Raw genomic sequence first — 17,857 nt, forward strand, 5'->3', positions numbered from 1 at the left:
TCCTCTATCCTCTTAATGATTTTATATTACTCACATTACTGAATGTGTCTCTGTTCATTCAGTGCAAACAGGTAGATAATATAGAACACAGTTCTCCCTCTCATTTCACCAGTAATATGGCACCTAAGTGATATTTTTAGTGGTGAATATTTTTTCTTCCTAAAGAACCAGGTATAAAAGACCATTGTCCACTTTACTTCCAAGGAATAGAACTGCACCATTGAGAGTTGCCCTAGAAGCACAAGAGCTAGAATATGAAGGATAAAACTGTTCACTGGTCTAAGTCCTTGATAAAATTACCATTTAAGTGTCTAATGCTTATCTCATTTAGTATCAAAGTAAATGGTAATTGGGGAGAAAGTGATGGATTAGTTTAGTTATGAAGTGTAATGGTTGCAAAATTAAGTACAATGCCACTAAGTAGAAATTTTAGGCATAATTACTTTCAAGGGAGATAAAATTTTCAAATAGCCACTTTGGAAGATTACTTAATTCATGTTTATAAATTATATTAAAGATGAAAAGCACTATTTAAATGTTAGGGTATCATCTAATGTGCCTCAAAGAATTTAATTTATGTGCAAAATGACAATTACTAGATTCTAATTAAATAGTAAGAGAGAGTAATGGTCTAATGCTTTGATGATAGGCAGAACCCTTGATTACTAGAATCTAGTTCTAAGTTTGTTGGTGTTAGGCAATCTCTGTTTCTTCTGATGAGACTAAATGACATTTTCCTTTTCATGGGAATAAAAAAAATTAAAATGAGAGGGTTTGCAGTTGATCTGACATTTTAAATATCATTATTAATTGATTTTGATAGTACTAATCAATTGTCTTCTTTCTTAAAAAGTTAATTCTTGTCTTCTTCAGCTCTTAAGGCATAAGATGATGTGGACATATGTACATGGATAATTACTATTTTATCATCAGAGTAAAATTACTATAATCACTTTTATATATATAATTTATATTGTATATATGCACAAATACAATTATTTAAAAGAGGATTAAAAAGTTGCATGTATTTTGTCATTCTTTGTTAATGATAGACCGATAAATATTCTATGATGAATTTCATGTTTTCATTTAACAGTTGAATTAATAATTATTCCATAAATCTACCAGCTAATAATTACCTGCATTATAGCCCTATTTAAGGGTCAACTTAGAATGAACTAGTCTTATATTTAAACAGAAGTCTTGACATCTTCTTACCCTGCATTCATGCTTATTGATTTTCAGTTTTCATACTCAGCCAGAGTCTTTGTCATTTATTTCTCTATTATTCATTCATTTGGCAGACTACTATTGAAACCCTCCTATGTGTTCTAGATGTTCTGCTAAATTTAGAGAATGCAGAGAGGTCTCATCTTCTCCTCTAAAAAATTTCCTTTCCAGGGAATAGGATAAATAAATAGGTAAAGTACACCACTGCATCAAGTCGTGAAGATAGTGTATATACTGTACTTTATGGGAGACTGACTCAAATACTTAATGAAGTATATGAAAGAACAGAGAAGGTTTCTTGAAGTGTGTTCTCTGAATAGAATATTAAAGGGTAAGTAGCTAAGGAAAGCAAGGAGGGGATGTAGTGACCACATTCCAGTAAGATGGCGCCCATTCATTGAAGAAGAAGAGGGGAAAATAGAGTGTTAATTTTGTGTATGTCTATAATGCCATGTAATAGAGGGGACCACAAAGAGGCGAGATTAGGAAGGAGGCAGGGGCAAGGTAAAGGTGGACCGTGGAGGCTAACTAAGGAACATGGATGTAATCAAATTAGGCAGGAGGGGCCAAGATTTTTTCTGCTTAAGGAACAATTTGTTCCATATTTCTCTGTACAAAGGCATTCAGTAGCCTATACTGCATACTTTTGGTCTCATTGCTCTGAAGAGAGGAGGATCTATATAATGTGGCTTGCCAGAAAGTATATATACACATCCCGGTTAGGGTTCTGGACTTAAAGTTACTCTTCATATTTGCTTAAACTACGCCATGATGGGCTATGTAGTGCTATTAAGCACTATCTCTAGAATGTCAACCTAATTACCTACCATTTAACCATTTCATGTACCATTACCTACTACATTCATACTTATGTGTGTAGTAACAGATTCAATAAGGTAATTAAGGACCAAGTCCAGCAGTAGAAGAGAAACTATGAATTGTCTGTGTGAAACGGTAATGTTTCTATCTTGAATAATTAGGCAATATATATTACAGGAGAAGGCCTTCTTTAACCTTGAGGCAAATTTTCTTTTTTTTTTTTTTTTTTTAATTTTTTTTTTAAGTTTATTTATTTATGATAGGCACACAGTGAGAGAGAGAGAGGCAGAGACACAGGCAGAGGGAGAAGCAGGCTCCATGCACCGGGAGCCCAACGTGGGACTCGATCCCGGGTCTCCAGGATCGCGCCCTGGGCCAAAGGCAGGCGCCAAACCGCTGCGCCACCCAGGGATCCCGAGGCAAATTTTCATTATGCGACTTCCTGACTTACCCCAAGGAGTCAGAAAACTGTAGTTAACTTTTAGAATAATTTAACTGTACAAATCCTTTAGGTAAGAGGAAAACTCCAATAGTAATTAGCATCCTAATTATCTAGGATGCCTATACATTAAGTTTAGGATATGAAATTACCATCAGAACCTAAGAGGAAATGGAAGCTTTTTCAAAGTTATGTCTTATAGCCTGATTTTCTTCACTTTTAATTGGGGAAGGCATTGCCACATGAGGTTCTAATACATCTTCAGGTAGAGTGTAAATAATGCGCGTGCTAGCTCCATTTATGGAATACTAATATATCACAAATGGCTAAACTTGTGTGAAAATAAAGCAAGAAGCTTCATTTCATGACCTTTTAATTTCTGTCAAGTTAAAGTAGTCTTCAGGGAATAAATTGATTTCCATATCTGGAAAAATAGAAATTATATGTCCCAATTAATGCTTGTGGCAAGGCAATTTATTGAGATGTAAATTTGTGAGTATGTGGGAGGGTATGCTACTTTTTCCAGTGTTTTGGAAGGACCCCTTACCATTTGATTCCAAAAAAGAAGTGTTTCTTCCTGTTTTAGGAGCTCTTTTAAGCTCTAACTGTAGATTGCTAGCTATGTTAGGATGGCCACATATCTCTGTTTTCCTGGGTTAATATAAGGGCAGCAGATGCCCAATACTTCCTCAGATTTTTTTTTTTTTCATGGAAGTGTGGTTTCTATCCCAGTAGGGAGCATTTGTGTCTTCTTGTGGGAGGGCTACTCTAGGACTCCTTTGACCCACTCTGGCAGCACTTAGAGAGCTGAACGTACCAGGGAATTTATGTTCATCTAGAGCTGCACTTAATGACTGCTGGGTGCATGGGTTTAAATATCCTAGCCAACTTGTCCCTTGGCTCTCTTAAGTGCCACCCAGACTTTTTTTTCTCTCCAGAGACCTCTTAGATAGGGTTGCCAAATAGAGCAAATAAAGATACAGGATGCCCAGGAAGAAATTGTTTTCAATATAAGTATGTCCCATGCAATATTATAAACATACCAAAAAATTAATTTTTGTTCAATTTGAAATCCAATGTAGCTGGATGTTTTGTACATGATTCGGTACCCCCTATTTTTGTGAGACTTCACTGGATGTGGCATTCCTGCTTGGCTTCTTTGCTATCAGAGTTCTACCTCCCCACTCATCTACCAGGTTTTCTTGGGAATATATCCTAGGAAATCACTCTAATATATGGGCAGCCTAGGTGGCTCAGTGGTTTAGCACTGCCTTCGGCCCAGGGCCTGATCCTGAAGACTCGGGATCGAGTCCCACATTGGGCTCTCTGTATGGAGTCTGCTTCTCCCTCTGCCTGTGTCTCTGCCTTTCTGTCTGTGCATGTCTCTCATGAATAAATAAATAAAATCTTTTTTTAAAAAAGAAAGAAATCTCTCTAATATGAATCAGGGTTCCACTTCCAGGGAGCCTCATCTCAGACAACTAGCTAAATCTTTTGCCTTACTGTGGTTATTAATCCATTCTCAAAATGTTCTGGTTTGAATGACAAATTATATGGTCATTCAAGCTATTATAAAAACATAAATGTTTCTTGCAGAAGCTGTGGTATTAGATCTGTCTTGTTTTAGTCATTAAAAACACCAAAAGGGGCCCCTGACTGGCTCAATCAGTTGAGCGTCCAACTCTGGGTTTCAGCTCAGGTCGTGATCTCAGGGTCCTGGGTAATAGCCCTGTGTCAGGCTCCATGCTCAGTGCAAAGTCCGCTTGTCCCTACCTTTCTCCCTCTGTTCCTCCCCCACCCATGCTATCTGTCTCTCTCAAGTAAATAATAAAATCTTTAAAAAACAAAACAAAATAAAAAATATACCCCCCCAAACAAAACAAAAAAACACCACATAATTTATTGAGGACATTGCACTGTGTTCTCAAGAAATATACAGAAGATGATGAGTTAGTGACTGTAGGATGGGAAATTGGAAGCATAAGAGGGAAGAGGTGTTTCAACAATAGGGTTTGGTCTAAAACTTGTGGTTTCCAGAACAAGTAGGGAATAGTGATTCAGACTGTTGGAATACCCTGGAGAGTTTGGGAGATTGGCCTGTTTACTGTGACAAAAGGCTAGCTAGATGCTAGACACCAGGATTCCTGTTCTTATCAAAATTCCCTACACCCAGATATATCACGGAAATAACAGAACAGACCACTGGGGCTATGCAGGTTTGGACAAAGCTAGGTATTAGCAAACAGAGAATATTGAAGCCTGAAGTTATGAAACACACCTAAGGCCTTCACATGCTCTGAATTGCTTGTGCATCAGCCCTAGTAATGATCAAGATTCGGTTTTTCATTAATTTCAAGAGATAAAATAAGTCATATTTAATTTGATTTAAATATAATACTTTTTTTGGTATACATCCAAGTTTATGGCTATAGATTTCTAACATCACATTTTATAGAAGTGTATGATACAGTTAATAATTATTTATTACCTCTTTAAGTTTTAGTTATAACTTTTTAAGTACTCAAAATAGCCACCCCAAAAGTTTTGTGTTTATTTGAATCTGATTTCTGGATTTATATTCTGTCATATGCAGGATCATTTTGATACTAACTTCGAGTAATCTTAAATAGTATACATGAAAATGAGACAACTATTTCAGGAGGAGAAATATACAGAATTATATATGATGACTTTTGTAGGATTTCAAATTAAATATTACAACAGTCACTAGCTATCATGCATTTGTAAATAAAAAAATCACATAAATTGGAAGTCAGGTACTAGATTCACCTTTACTTAATTGATATATAAGTTGTTTAAACAGGATTGTATTAAACGTATAAAACCAAAGAGTATATTTTGTATTGCTTTGAGAAATAATCTGTGCTAATCAATTTCTTTGGCTGAATTAGTATAACATGACCCCGGCTTTTAAATGCACTTAATTTTCTATCAGCAGTACTTTCTCAATGAAGAAATAAAATTTAGAAATTAGAAGACATGATGAATAGCCTTTATTCTAAGGTCAGACGTAAGATACTTGAAGCTAATGGAAAACATCATTCTCAGCCATAGCAAATGAGCCCTACCAACATAACAAACTGCTGATATCAGCCTGGAAACCATCTTGAATGTCAAGGGATATGCTCTTCATTTGCAGTGTTTGATTGTTCATATAAATATTTAATGAAAATATTATTAGACTATTCAGCTGAGTGAAATAAACTGATGGCACAAGTAGCTAAGGAAGCTTACTTAATATTCACTAAATGAAGTGGCATAATAATTTATTTTGCATATTATATAAGTCTTTTGAGAGGTTTTGTACTTTTAAACTTTTTAGCACTATTTAAAAGGCATCATTACTGCCATAATTATGAGTTTTTAATGTATTTTTATGGTTAATGAAAATGTAGCACACATTTTATAGGGAGAAAGAAGACCATCATCCACATAATGGATGATGGAAATAAGGTACCTCTGATTCTGAAGGTTGACTTACCTTTAATATAGCTTCATTGAGTCTTACCATAAATGTTAACTTTATACCACATAAAATTACACAGTGGGTTTCTCAAGAGTAGAACTTAAATGATTAAATGGATAAGGTAGAAAGCTTTTTAACTATCATGTGAGCTTTGAATTTTTAGGAAAGTTGGAAATCACCTGTTCTGAATCATGTATACATTTAAACACTGTTTTAGAGAGACAATATGAAAAAAATATTTGGAAACATAAGCTTTAGAGAACAGTTATCAGTTAATATATTTATTTAAATATAAGATTTCTCAAATTGCCTTTCTAAGTGCTTCCTATATTAGCTATTTTGAAAAAAAAATGTTACTTAAGGTTCATATATATGTACACAGGATAATAAAATACATAGAAAAAGAAAACATGTTCTAAAAAATATTTTCTTTGGAAAGTCAGGAACAAAAAAATGATACCCACTTTAAAGAAAAGTTAAAAAATAAGGGGCAGCCCCGGTGGCCCAGCGGTTTAGCACCACCTTCAGCCCAAGGCATGATCCTGGTGACCTGGGATCCAGTCCCACCTCGGGCTCCCTGCATGGAGCCTGCTTCTTCCTCTGCCTAGGTCTCTGCCTCTCTCTCTCTGTCTCTCTCATGAATAAATAGATAAAATATTTAAACAGAAAAGAAAGAGAAGAAAAAGAAAGAAAGAAAGAAAGAAAGAAAGAAAGAAAGAAAGAAAGAAAGAAAGAAAGAAAGAAAGAAAAGAGAAAGAAAGAAAGAAAGAAAGAAGAAAGAAAGAAAGAAAGAAAGAAAAGAAAGAAAAAGAAAGAAAGAAAGAAAGAAAGAAAGGTAAAATGGAGGCCAACTTTAAGCACAGATTAAAAAATTATAAGCAAAATAAAAGCATATCAATTCAGTAGTATATAAAAAGGATGATGTATCACGATCAAATTAGGTTTATTCCAGGAATATAGGGTTGGTTTAACCTTCAATAATCAGCCAGTTAACGTACTCATATTAACAGAATAAAGCACAAATATATAATGTCCCATATCAGTATGGAGAAGGTACTTGGTAAAATTAAACATATATTTATGACTTAAGAATTCTAACAAATTATGAATAGAAAGAACTTCCTTAATCTGATAATGGATAGGCATAGAAAACATTGCAGAGGCTTTATATTTAAGTGAAATATTGAATGTTTCTTTCAGAGATTAATACTAAAACAGAGATATCTTGTACTTCTAATAAGCATCATACCTGAAATCCTAGCCAGAGTAATTAGCAAGAAAAAAAGAAAAGGCAAAAGCATAGAAAAGGAAGAAAGAATCCATAATACATTGCTATAATTAATATTCAAATTTGACAAACTTGTTGGATACCATGTCAAAGGGTAGAAATGAAATTATATGTATGTATATATGGCCTTTGCAGTAGCATCAAAATATTTCAAATACATTGGAATGTGTGAAAAATTGCTGCAGAAAACACTAGAAATATTATTAAGATATATTTTAAAGTAATAAGATAGATTTTAAAATTAAAGAGGGCATTTGTTGTGTTAAGTACTGGATGTTATATGTAAGTGACAAATCACTAAATTCTACTCCTGAAACCAGTATTATACTATCTGTTAAATAACTAGACTTTAAATAAAAATTTGAAAAAAACAAAAGACCTAAATAAATGGAAGCATATACCTGGTCCAAGGATTAAGAGATTTAATAACTTAAAGATGTTAGTTGCCCCAAATAGATTTTTGTATTCAGTACTATTCCAGAAAAATACAGCACATTTTATCTGAATATTGGTAAGGTGATATCAATTTGCTAACGCAAGTAGTATTTCCCAGCCAAGACACTGTTGAAAACATAAGAGGTGATAGAACTTGTCCCAGCATATAGCAACAATGATTATGAGAGTTGGTATTGGCTAAGTTAACAAATATATCAATAGAATAGAACAAACATATTAGAACAGAATTGTGAATATATGGAACTTTATATAGTGCAAGGGTGATGCTATAAATTTGTGTGCAAAAATTGTTGTTTCAACTAATGGGACAGTGCCAACTGGATATCTGTATAGAAACAAAAAGAACTTGACCTTTTTTCATGTCATTAAGTAACAATTGCATGTACATTGCAAAATTCGGAAGACAAAACATGAAAGATTTTAGAAAACATGGAGAACATCTTATGACCTTGGGTAGAGAAATATTTTTGAATAGGTTTCCTAAAGCATTAACAATAAAAACAATAAATCAGATTACATTGAAATTGTGTATCAAAAATAACCATCAAGAAAAGACATAATGAATGAAAATATTTGCAATTCATATAATTAGAAAGGACACATCCAGAATATAGAAAATGTACAAATCAGAAGGAGGAACACAGTCCAAAAGAAATTGGGAAGGAGACTTGAATAGGCACTTCATAAAACAGGATATCAAAATGACTAATAAAAATATGAAAAGGTGTAGAACTTCATTAATCATTGTGGGGATGCAAGTCAAAACCATTACAGTATACCACTAAACACTCTCCCAAATGCCTGTAAAGATTGACGGTACCATTTTCACAAGAGTTTGAAACAACAGGGTCTCTCACACACTTCTAGTGAAGTAAAATTTAGCATCACTATTTTGGAAAACCATTTGCTATGATTGATAACTTTCTACGATTTTGAAATTCTACTCGACTTTCATGTGGGTACATAAAATACATTTTGTATTTTAGGATTCAAAGGACCAAATTGAAAAGGCCAAACATGTACATATTTCAGATTAAACTATTTTCCAAAATACTCATTTCTCGTAATGGAACATATTTATTGATGAAATTGTAACACCTAACAAAGTGCACGACATACAACATAGCTATAGAAAGGCTTGCAGACCGGATGAATCTGTGGATTGTTCTAGTGAGCGATTTTTGTTACTCTAATTGGATGATCTGCAAGATTAACCAAATTTATTCTTCCTAAGCACTTTTCTATTTTGGAGTAGATGTATTTAAACCAAAGAGGATAGAAAAGGAAAGAATAAAATGAAAAGGAATCAGTTACAAACTATATGACATTATTGGTCTCTTGAAAGAGATCATCTTTGGGAATGACTTTCTATATGCTACGCCGACTCAGAGTCTTGATTTAGTTAGAGAAGATACATCGTTTTCCTTAGACTGAAATCACTAAATCAGAAAAGAAGAAGGCTATAAAAGCCGATGTAGACACGAGCACCAGTGAGAGATTTGATTGGATGTACCTAGATTTCATCACAAACTCTGATGATGGTTCAGTTCAATTGAACTAGGTCATTAAGCCTAAAACCCTCTCCTAAGGTGGAGAGAGGCATTACAATCGATAAACCCAGGCTTCTATTTGGGATCAGTGTTCTGTGGCAATGGGAAATATCTAAGAGACTGTCTTCAGGACTTTAGGGAAGGTGAGTGGAGACTTTGGAAAAGCATTACAGCCTCTCTCTCTAAGTCGAACTTTTTGGCTGGATATTACTTTCTATAGTGTTTCTCTGTCATACTAACCAATGTATGACCAAGGGTAAATCTCCTGGGATGATAAGTCTATTGTTCTCTTGCTACAGAAAAAAACTGAATCCAAAATACTAAAGAAAATCAATATACTGAAATCCAGGTAAAGAACTCATAATTTGTTCCTCAGAAATGTCAAAGCTAAAACAGGATACTGAAACTTTCCCTTAAGCTTAAAAACAATAACCCTGTAATATAGAAAGGGATCTCTGTGGATAAATGAACAAATTTATTCCTTAATAGAGAAAGCTGAGACTAGCATATAATATAAATCTAATATTAAAACATTAATTTTGACAAGAAAGGGATTTTTAGCGAAGGTTCCCGTGATTAGCTGTCATTCAGTGGAACTCACTGATAAAATCCTAAGTGTACAATGTCATGTTGTTCTCTCTTTCCACTGAAGAAATAGATTTAACCTAAGGCAGCGTAAATTCAGGCACGTATATTGAGGACTGTTTTGATAGCAAAGGTCATTGAATTCAAGAATAGACTTATTTGGGAGAGAATCATGGATTCTGCTACTGTGTAGTTATTGAATAATAGGACTCACCTGTCTAGCATGACTCTCATGCAATTTCCAACTGAAGTCAACAGGATGAATAAGATAGGCTTTCAAGGATCTTTGCTGTCATATAATTCTACAAGACTGATGCAATATATTTTAAGAAGTGTAATTCAAAGATCAGAAGGCAGACACATACATACATTGTTGCGAATACAAATCACTTCTGCAATATTTACAGATATTGATAAATGATAGATACTGAACTTTTTCATTTCTTAACATTTGCTAATTCCTGGTGAAGAAGAATGCAAAATTCCCCATACAATAAGCTTTCTGATGGTTGTACTTTATTATGTAAAATAATTCCTAATAATGACATAATTTTTGATACATTTTATTTGGAATCAGCACATTTTTGAAATAATAAGAAATCTCACTTCTTGTTTAGACAAATACCATACATTGTTGGTACCCTCAGAATTTAATTTGATTTTTAAAAATCATTTCCAGATCCTCAAGATCTCATTTTCAAAAATTAATGGAAATTGAACCCTCTAAAGAGGCTTTGTCTAGTTATGATTAAATTAAATCATACTCCCTCACAAGCTTGGTATCACTCTAAGTGTTGCTATCACATGGCTATGGTTTTATGACCAGTCTTGCCGGGCCTAATTTATTAGCTATAAATTTTAAAGTCTATATTTTGATGCATTATATTACATTTTCCTTGGTTTTCAAATATCTGTGCTATTTGCCTTAAATTATACTTGTTATGGTACATGGCATTTCTTTTCTATTTACTTTGAGTAAACATGATGAAAAGAATACTAAGAATATACAATATCAAAATATCAGTGTTTAGAATAAAAATTGAACTTAAGAAGTACTGATAATTTTCCTTATGGAATAAATTCAATCTTTCTTTCTTCTTTCTTTCTTTCTTTCTTTCTTTCTTTCTTTCTTTCTTTCTTTCTTTCTTTCTTTCTTTCTTTCTTTCTTTCTTTCTTTCTTTCTTGATTTTATTTATTTTATTTATTTATTCATGAGAGACACAGACAGAGAGAGAGAAGCAGAGACATAGGCAGAGGGAGAAGAAGCAGGCTCCATGCAGGGAGCCTGATGTAGGACTCCATCCTGGGACCCCAGGACCATGCCCTGGGTCAAAGGCAGACGCTCAACCACTGAGTCACCCGGACATCCCTGTTTTTTTTTTTTTTTCCTTTCTTAATAAAAGTTTGTAATATCACCATGTATAAAAAACAGAACATTTAGAATAATCAGGTGATGAGGTGTTGATAGCACCAATGAAATCCTGTAAGACATGTTGAATGAAGGAATTCACGCAGACCATGTTCATTTAGAAATGAAAGCAGGGTTATCACACAGTGCTTATTTCTACCTTTCTTATCCATCAGAAATTTCACCATTATGTCACTGTACATAAAGTTGAGTTCTTTTAGCAGCATCCTTGCTCATTTTGTATCTCTGTCTGTAACTTGAAGTAATTTCCAGTAGATGGCAATGTGGGTACCATATCCAAGAAGCCAGTCATCTCAGCAGGTATGCCCTCTATGCTAGTGGGTATTGTTGGAGATTAGGCTAAGGTGCATTAGTGTAGGGCATATCAGAGGATACTATTTATTTTCAAATTAAACATATAACTGAAGTAACAAAAACAAGTTGATATATATTTTGAGAGTTTGACAAGCAAGAATTTTAATGACAGCAACTTAATGCCCTGAAACCTTCTCTGTACCAGGCACTACAATAAATTTCAAATACATAATGTATCATTATCTCATTTTATAGATTTCAGTCTTGCTTCTTAACCTGTTTATCCTATCTCACACCTTTGCTCCAACCTCACCTTTTGAAACTTGCTGCCTCAGCAAAGAACAGTAACCAGGCACACTTGCAGTAGATGTTTTGGGTCAGCCTTGCTTCATACTCACCCCACGACCCTTCTTCTATTTCAGAGAGCTGTATCTGAATTTTTCTCATCTTTTCGCAGCCTTGTTGGTTTTGTGTTTCTGGAATTAGTGCTAGTGTTCTCTAAGGATGCCTACTGAGTACCATTGCTGTTTTCTCCTTGCTCCAGAAGTTCTCACCAGCTCCAGTTCATTCTCTTTATCTGTCATTGACCCTGCTAGAGTCTACTCAAATCCCCAGATGGGGACAGTTTTTAGTTGTTAGTGCATTAAACAGTACAACTAACACATGATGATGTTTGTTTTTTTATTTTGTTTTTGTTTTATTTCTGGCAGAATTATTAGACACTCCAGTGCCGTAGATGGTGGGTTGAACACTAATTATGTAAGTGCACTCAAATGGAAATGACTCTCTGATATTTCAGAGGGCTGGGGAGATCTGCCAATGTATTGCTGTTACCATTTAAACATTTCTGATTTTAAATTCAGGCAAGTACCTACAGACTAGAAAGCTGAGAAAAGAGATAGCTTTGTTTTTCAAATGAAGCATTCCATTTTCCAGCTTTAATTAAAACAGATGTCTTATGTGAAGATTCTTTTAATTACATAGAATACACGGCTAAAATATAGGCTTTCACTCCCTGAAAAGCCTTCACTGACCAGGAAAATGAGGCCAGGATAACCCAACTTCATTTAAGTCCTTTGAAATTTCAAACATTTCAATTTCAAGCGCTCTTCACAGAGTCTTTCATGCTAAGCTCTGTGTGTAGGTTTGCACAATGCCAAATGAATTGCCAGGGAAGGTGAGAGAATGACAATTGACCAATCCTTGATTTTTATTCTTGAATCTGTCAAGATGACTCATTGGGAAGTAGATTAATGTTCACAAAAGCTTCTCAATATAAGTCTCAGAGACTGTCAGGCTAACACTATGAATCCTCTTAGAAGGTTTGCAACATTTTTCTCTTAAAGATCCTAAGGTTTTATTTCTAAGGTAGGAGGTGTACAAAGATTTGCTTATTTTGTGAAACCCATTTTAAGGCTTTTCCACCTCCCATTATTAACAGATTGATTAATTATTTGCTCCATGAAGCAAATGCTTGTAGAATGTAAGCAAAGGCAACTCTTCTGCTTTTTGTGTTATTTCTTTTATTCCAAGTCTCATTAATTTTGTATCCCATCAGTACTATTTCTTCCCACTCAGGTGCCCAAGGTCAGAATTTCTTTTCTTCTTTTTGGGTCCTATCATGCTAGGATGCCACCAGTTATAATACAAAAATTTTGAAAGGTAGGGTTCCCTATTATATTTCCTCTATAACCATGTAATGCAGTAGTTAACATAAAATGCATATCAACAATTTTATTTCAAATACTGATTGACTTCCCTTTTCAAATATGAAGTGATGTAGCAGCCTCATGAAATGTTAGTGTTCATTTCCCATATTGCTTTTCTGACAGAACATGCATTATACAGGGTATTTCTTGCACTTTAATTGAAAACAGGTATTATAGATCACCCTCAGAAGATTAGAAGTGTGTATAAATTCATACGTCTTTGGTGAGAATTCTTTGCTGGCTAAAGTTGAATAAAATGATTTCCATTTCTTTGGAGGAGGAAAAGAAAACAAAAGAGCATTGCATGCAATACAATGAATGTTCAATGACTAGTAAACACCAAGAAGAAGGTTGTTTTGAATAAATATTTTTAATTGTTGTGATGTCAGGTATAAAAATTCAACTTTGGTATTTTAAAAAAATATTCATTACCAAATTGTATTACAAAGGACTTCCTCTCATAAGCATTCTAAATACATGAGAGAAGACAAGCAGATGATTGTAAATATTACGCACAAAGATGATAACCATATTGGCAAAACTAATAGGAAGGAAGTTATATACCACTTGTAGAAGGCACAAAATGACTTAAAGAATTCTCTGGAGCTCATTTTTCTCTTTACAAAGAGAATACATGTTTATATTTAAACAAAATTGATGATTCTACTCTCTTTGTATAAATCTGAATTGCTAATTTTAAGGTATCAAAGTTATCAGTTTTTTTTTCTGGGATTTTCACCTCTGAATTGGAAATTATTCAAATTCAAAACTTTATTCAATTTAAATAAAAAGAAATATAAAACTTCTCTTGATATCTAACAAAGGTAACTGACATTAAACATTAGATGTTTCAGATATTCCAAGATAAAATATTCAGGTTTAACTTGAATAATTTAGAAGTTCTGAGACTAACTAGAGATGTGATTTATAGGCAGCCCTGTAAAAATATATTTTGCAAGATATATGGTAACACTCTACTTTTTCAACAAACTCAACTCTATAGGATAAGCCTAAAACTGGCAAGGCTTCTTCTTATAAAAAGCAGCTAAAACTAAGTCCTAACGCTGCCTTTATTTAGACTCTATTTATATTCATTGTATCCAAAAGTTATTTGATTTCTAAGAGTGTAATGGGTCCTTTTTTTCCCCCTATCTTACTTCAGTTTCTTTTACCAGCAGGATGAATGTTCACAACTAAAGGCTTAAAACTTCCACTGGACAATTCCTGTCAGCTCAGTAAGAGCAAACCTGCCTGGGAGGTTCTACATCCTACCCCAAAATGGGCCACCTCCATTGCCTGGGGAAGCGACCACTTAATGACCCACTGAAACGAGGGTCATAGAACTGGTCCCCTTGCATCAGGGTAGTAGAGAGTAAGTAACAGGATGATGGATTAAAATCTAATCATATCAACAATTACATTAAATATACATAAATAATTACTAAAAATAAAACACTTGATATGTTCTGATTCATAAGAATATAAAAATTTAAAAAGCATATTATAGCCTTAAATAATTCAAGTAAAAATTAGCAGAATAGGGACGCCTGGGTGGCTCCACGGATGAGTGTCTGTACGAGCTTCTCTAAAGATACAAAATCAGGACATAAAGAATTTTTAAAGAATCTAAGATGGCTTTATTTGTAAGATGTACCAATTGCATGTGCCACTAAGAAGAAAAAATAGTGTGCCAATTAAATTATGCCAAGATTCTCTTATTCCATGAATTTTAAGAGATCTTGGTTTAGAAATGTATACTGTTTATGATGAGGTACAGTATGAGGGAATTTAATAGAACAAACATTGTAGAGAGATAGGCCTGATTTGGGAATCTGCTAAGAAGAAGCAATTCTTAGAAAAAAATGTATGCCACAGGAAAGGGTCCAATATTACAGTTAGACTGAGTTACTCCAGGAAGAGTTAGGCTGATCAAGGATGAATATGTATCACTTCTCAGTTTTGGGTAGGCAAATGTGCAAAAGCTCAAGGTTTGAACTCTAAAGTTTGATTTCTACCACTTATTAACTATGTGATTCTGAATAAGCCGTCCACCTCTCTGTTTCAGTTTCCTCTTATGTGAAATTGAGAATATATTGAATTGAGAACATATATTCTCAATATATATTCTCACATATGATAATCAAAACTTTACATATAAATAATTGGTAAAGGTTATTATGACTGCCTCTGTCTCCAAAACAGAGGTGAGAAAGGAAACAAAAAGATCTCTTAGGTGGTTATTGTAGAAGACAAGATCCCCACCCCATCCCCTGCTTCTTTTCTCGGACTTCTTAACTTACTGAATGGTTCCCTCACCATCTACTGATGTACGACAGAAATCTGAGAATAATTTTTAGTACTTTTTTCTCACCTCCTCTTTATTCTAGCTATTTCGAAGTGTTATATATTTTCCTTGAGTTTTTCTGCTTGCCTGAAGCTTTATTATGCCAATTTTCAGCCAAATTATTATCATAATTCTTCACTCAGACTTATCAAAGGCTTCTACCTTGTTTCTCTGCAGGTAGTACTTGTCTTTCCCTCCTCAGGACATGATACCTCCAATCTCATTAAAATCCTCACCTGGGGCAGCCTGGGTAGCTCAGTGGTTTAGCTCTGCCTTCAGCCCAGGGTGTGGTCCTGGAGATCCAGGATCGAGTCCCATGTCGGGCTCCCTGCATGGAGCCTGCTTCTCCCTCTGCCTGTGTCTCTGTCTCTTTCTCTCTCTCTCTCTCTCTCTCTCTCATGAATAAATTAAATCTTAAAACAAACAAACAAACAAAATCCTCACCTGTTATCATAGTGTATAGGACAAAATATCTTCAAGTCTTTGAAACCTGTCACAAGTCTGCCATTCAGTAATGATAATTAGAGGCTTGGAGGAAAAAAAAAACTAAAATTTCAATAATTACTTTAAAAATGGAGTAAAAATATTTTGGAGTCATACCATATTGTTCATTGGTTGGACCAATTCTATATGATTAAATGGGCAAAAAGAGACTAGTTTCAAATGTGCAGTAAATTATTTCATTGATACGATTCCTTATTAGGATTAGTGAAATTATACCAGTCCTTTGACATTACCAAGTGGTTCAGGTCTGTAGAAACAGGAAATTAGGGAAAGGACACAAAGAGCCCTTGAACAGACATTAAGTCTCTTGGAAGAGATGGTGAACTCTGTCAGTGGAAAGCACAGAGAAAGTTTTGGAACATTTAGGATCCAGGCTGGGAGTATACGAATCCAACAATGAATTAGTGTAGACTGGAGGAATGTGACGGAGGAATCAGGTGGGAGCAGAGTAAACTGACTCAAAGGTGCTATTGAATATTGAAGGTAGGGATGAGACAAGCTCAGAGTAGCATGCCCAGAACTCTGGAATGTACAGGTATCTCCTCAGTGCTCCATCCCCATTCCCATCCCTATTCTGGCATTCTTAATATGACCTGATCACATAGAAATATATTTTGAGAGCATGCATGTTACCTTTTTTAAATGTCACTGCAGACTATATTCATTGGTTGTTAACTTTTGTGTGTATCAGAATCACCAGAAAAAGTAAAATTTCTGATTCAGTAGATAGAGATGAGGGCCCAGGAATCTGCATTGCTAACATGGTCACAGGAGCTGCTGAGGCTGGTTGTGGGACCACATTTTTATAATGGTATGAGCTATATTATGGTAGTGGAAGGAGACAGAAAAATCTTAATTCACTGCCTCCATTTGAGGAGAGTATGCTTCGTATTAGGAAGAAATACTCATTTTGGGGAAGGAATAAGACTTCAAAATGAAGGCTTATAGAATACTTTCTAATTCAGGAGAGTCCTGTTTATTAGAAGCCCTTTTGCTCTGCTGAGCTTTGGCATAAATTAGGATATACATGTCTGTGGAGAAAAACTGGGGCTGAATTTAATCTGCCAGCATTAAAAAGAGAAGAAGGATTAAAAGATCTCAGGGATAAATGGAAGGGAAAAGAGGCAGGAAGACTTTCTTACAAAGAGGGGAGAAAAAGCAAAAGTAAATCACTAGTAATGGTATTTTAAGGTGGGATTTAACAAAAGGAAAATATGTAAGGGATTTTTAAGAAATTAGCCTGGGTATGTGAGCCTGGAATAATCAGAAATGCTTTGGAACAGAAGAGTACTTTGCAGGAATAACAAATACTGCTGTCTGGACATGGGAATCCTAGAACAAGTGGAGAGCTGATGATTGGTTAAAGTAGCCTTATAAAAATGATTAGAATAACTATTTTAAAATTTAAATTGTACCTCAAATTGGAATCGTGATGTTGTTTTTTTCTCTATTTAAACAGTTGCAGGGATCCCTGGGTAGCGCAGCGGTTTGGCGCCTGCCTTTGGCCCAGGGCGCGATCCTGGAGACCCGGGATCGAGTCCCACGTCGGGCTCCCGGTGCATGGAGCCTGCTTCTCCCTCTGCCTGTGTCTCTGCCTCTCTCTCTCTCTCTCTCTCTCTCTCTCTGTGTGTGTGACTATCATAAATAAATAAAAAAATAAAAATAAAAAAATAAAAAAAATAAACAGTTGCAGTGTATGCATAACATTTCAAATGAAATAAAC

General features: G+C 34.7%; 1 long non-coding RNA gene across 3 annotated transcripts in view; it reads left to right on the forward strand.

Moving 5' to 3' along the window:
* The window catches only part of LOC106559688, a 55,765-nt gene extending 38,112 nt beyond the window's left edge, over nucleotides 1-17,653 (forward strand). Inside the window, exons 5-7 of one of the 3 annotated variants that reach the window (XR_005369725.1) lie at nucleotides 1,402-1,561; nucleotides 14,462-14,658; nucleotides 17,594-17,653. This is a non-coding gene — a long non-coding RNA (uncharacterized LOC106559688). The remainder of the gene's footprint in view (nucleotides 1-1,401; nucleotides 1,562-14,461; nucleotides 14,659-17,593) is intronic. The other 2 variants (XR_005369724.1, XR_005369726.1) reach the window with 2 other exon arrangements.
* The last annotated feature ends 204 nt before the right edge of the window (nucleotides 17,654-17,857 follow it).

The sequence above is a fragment of the Canis lupus genome, chromosome 14 (genome assembly GCF_011100685.1).
Source record: "Canis lupus familiaris isolate Mischka breed German Shepherd chromosome 14, alternate assembly UU_Cfam_GSD_1.0, whole genome shotgun sequence".
NCBI classification, from domain to species: domain Eukaryota; kingdom Metazoa; phylum Chordata; class Mammalia; order Carnivora; family Canidae; genus Canis; species Canis lupus.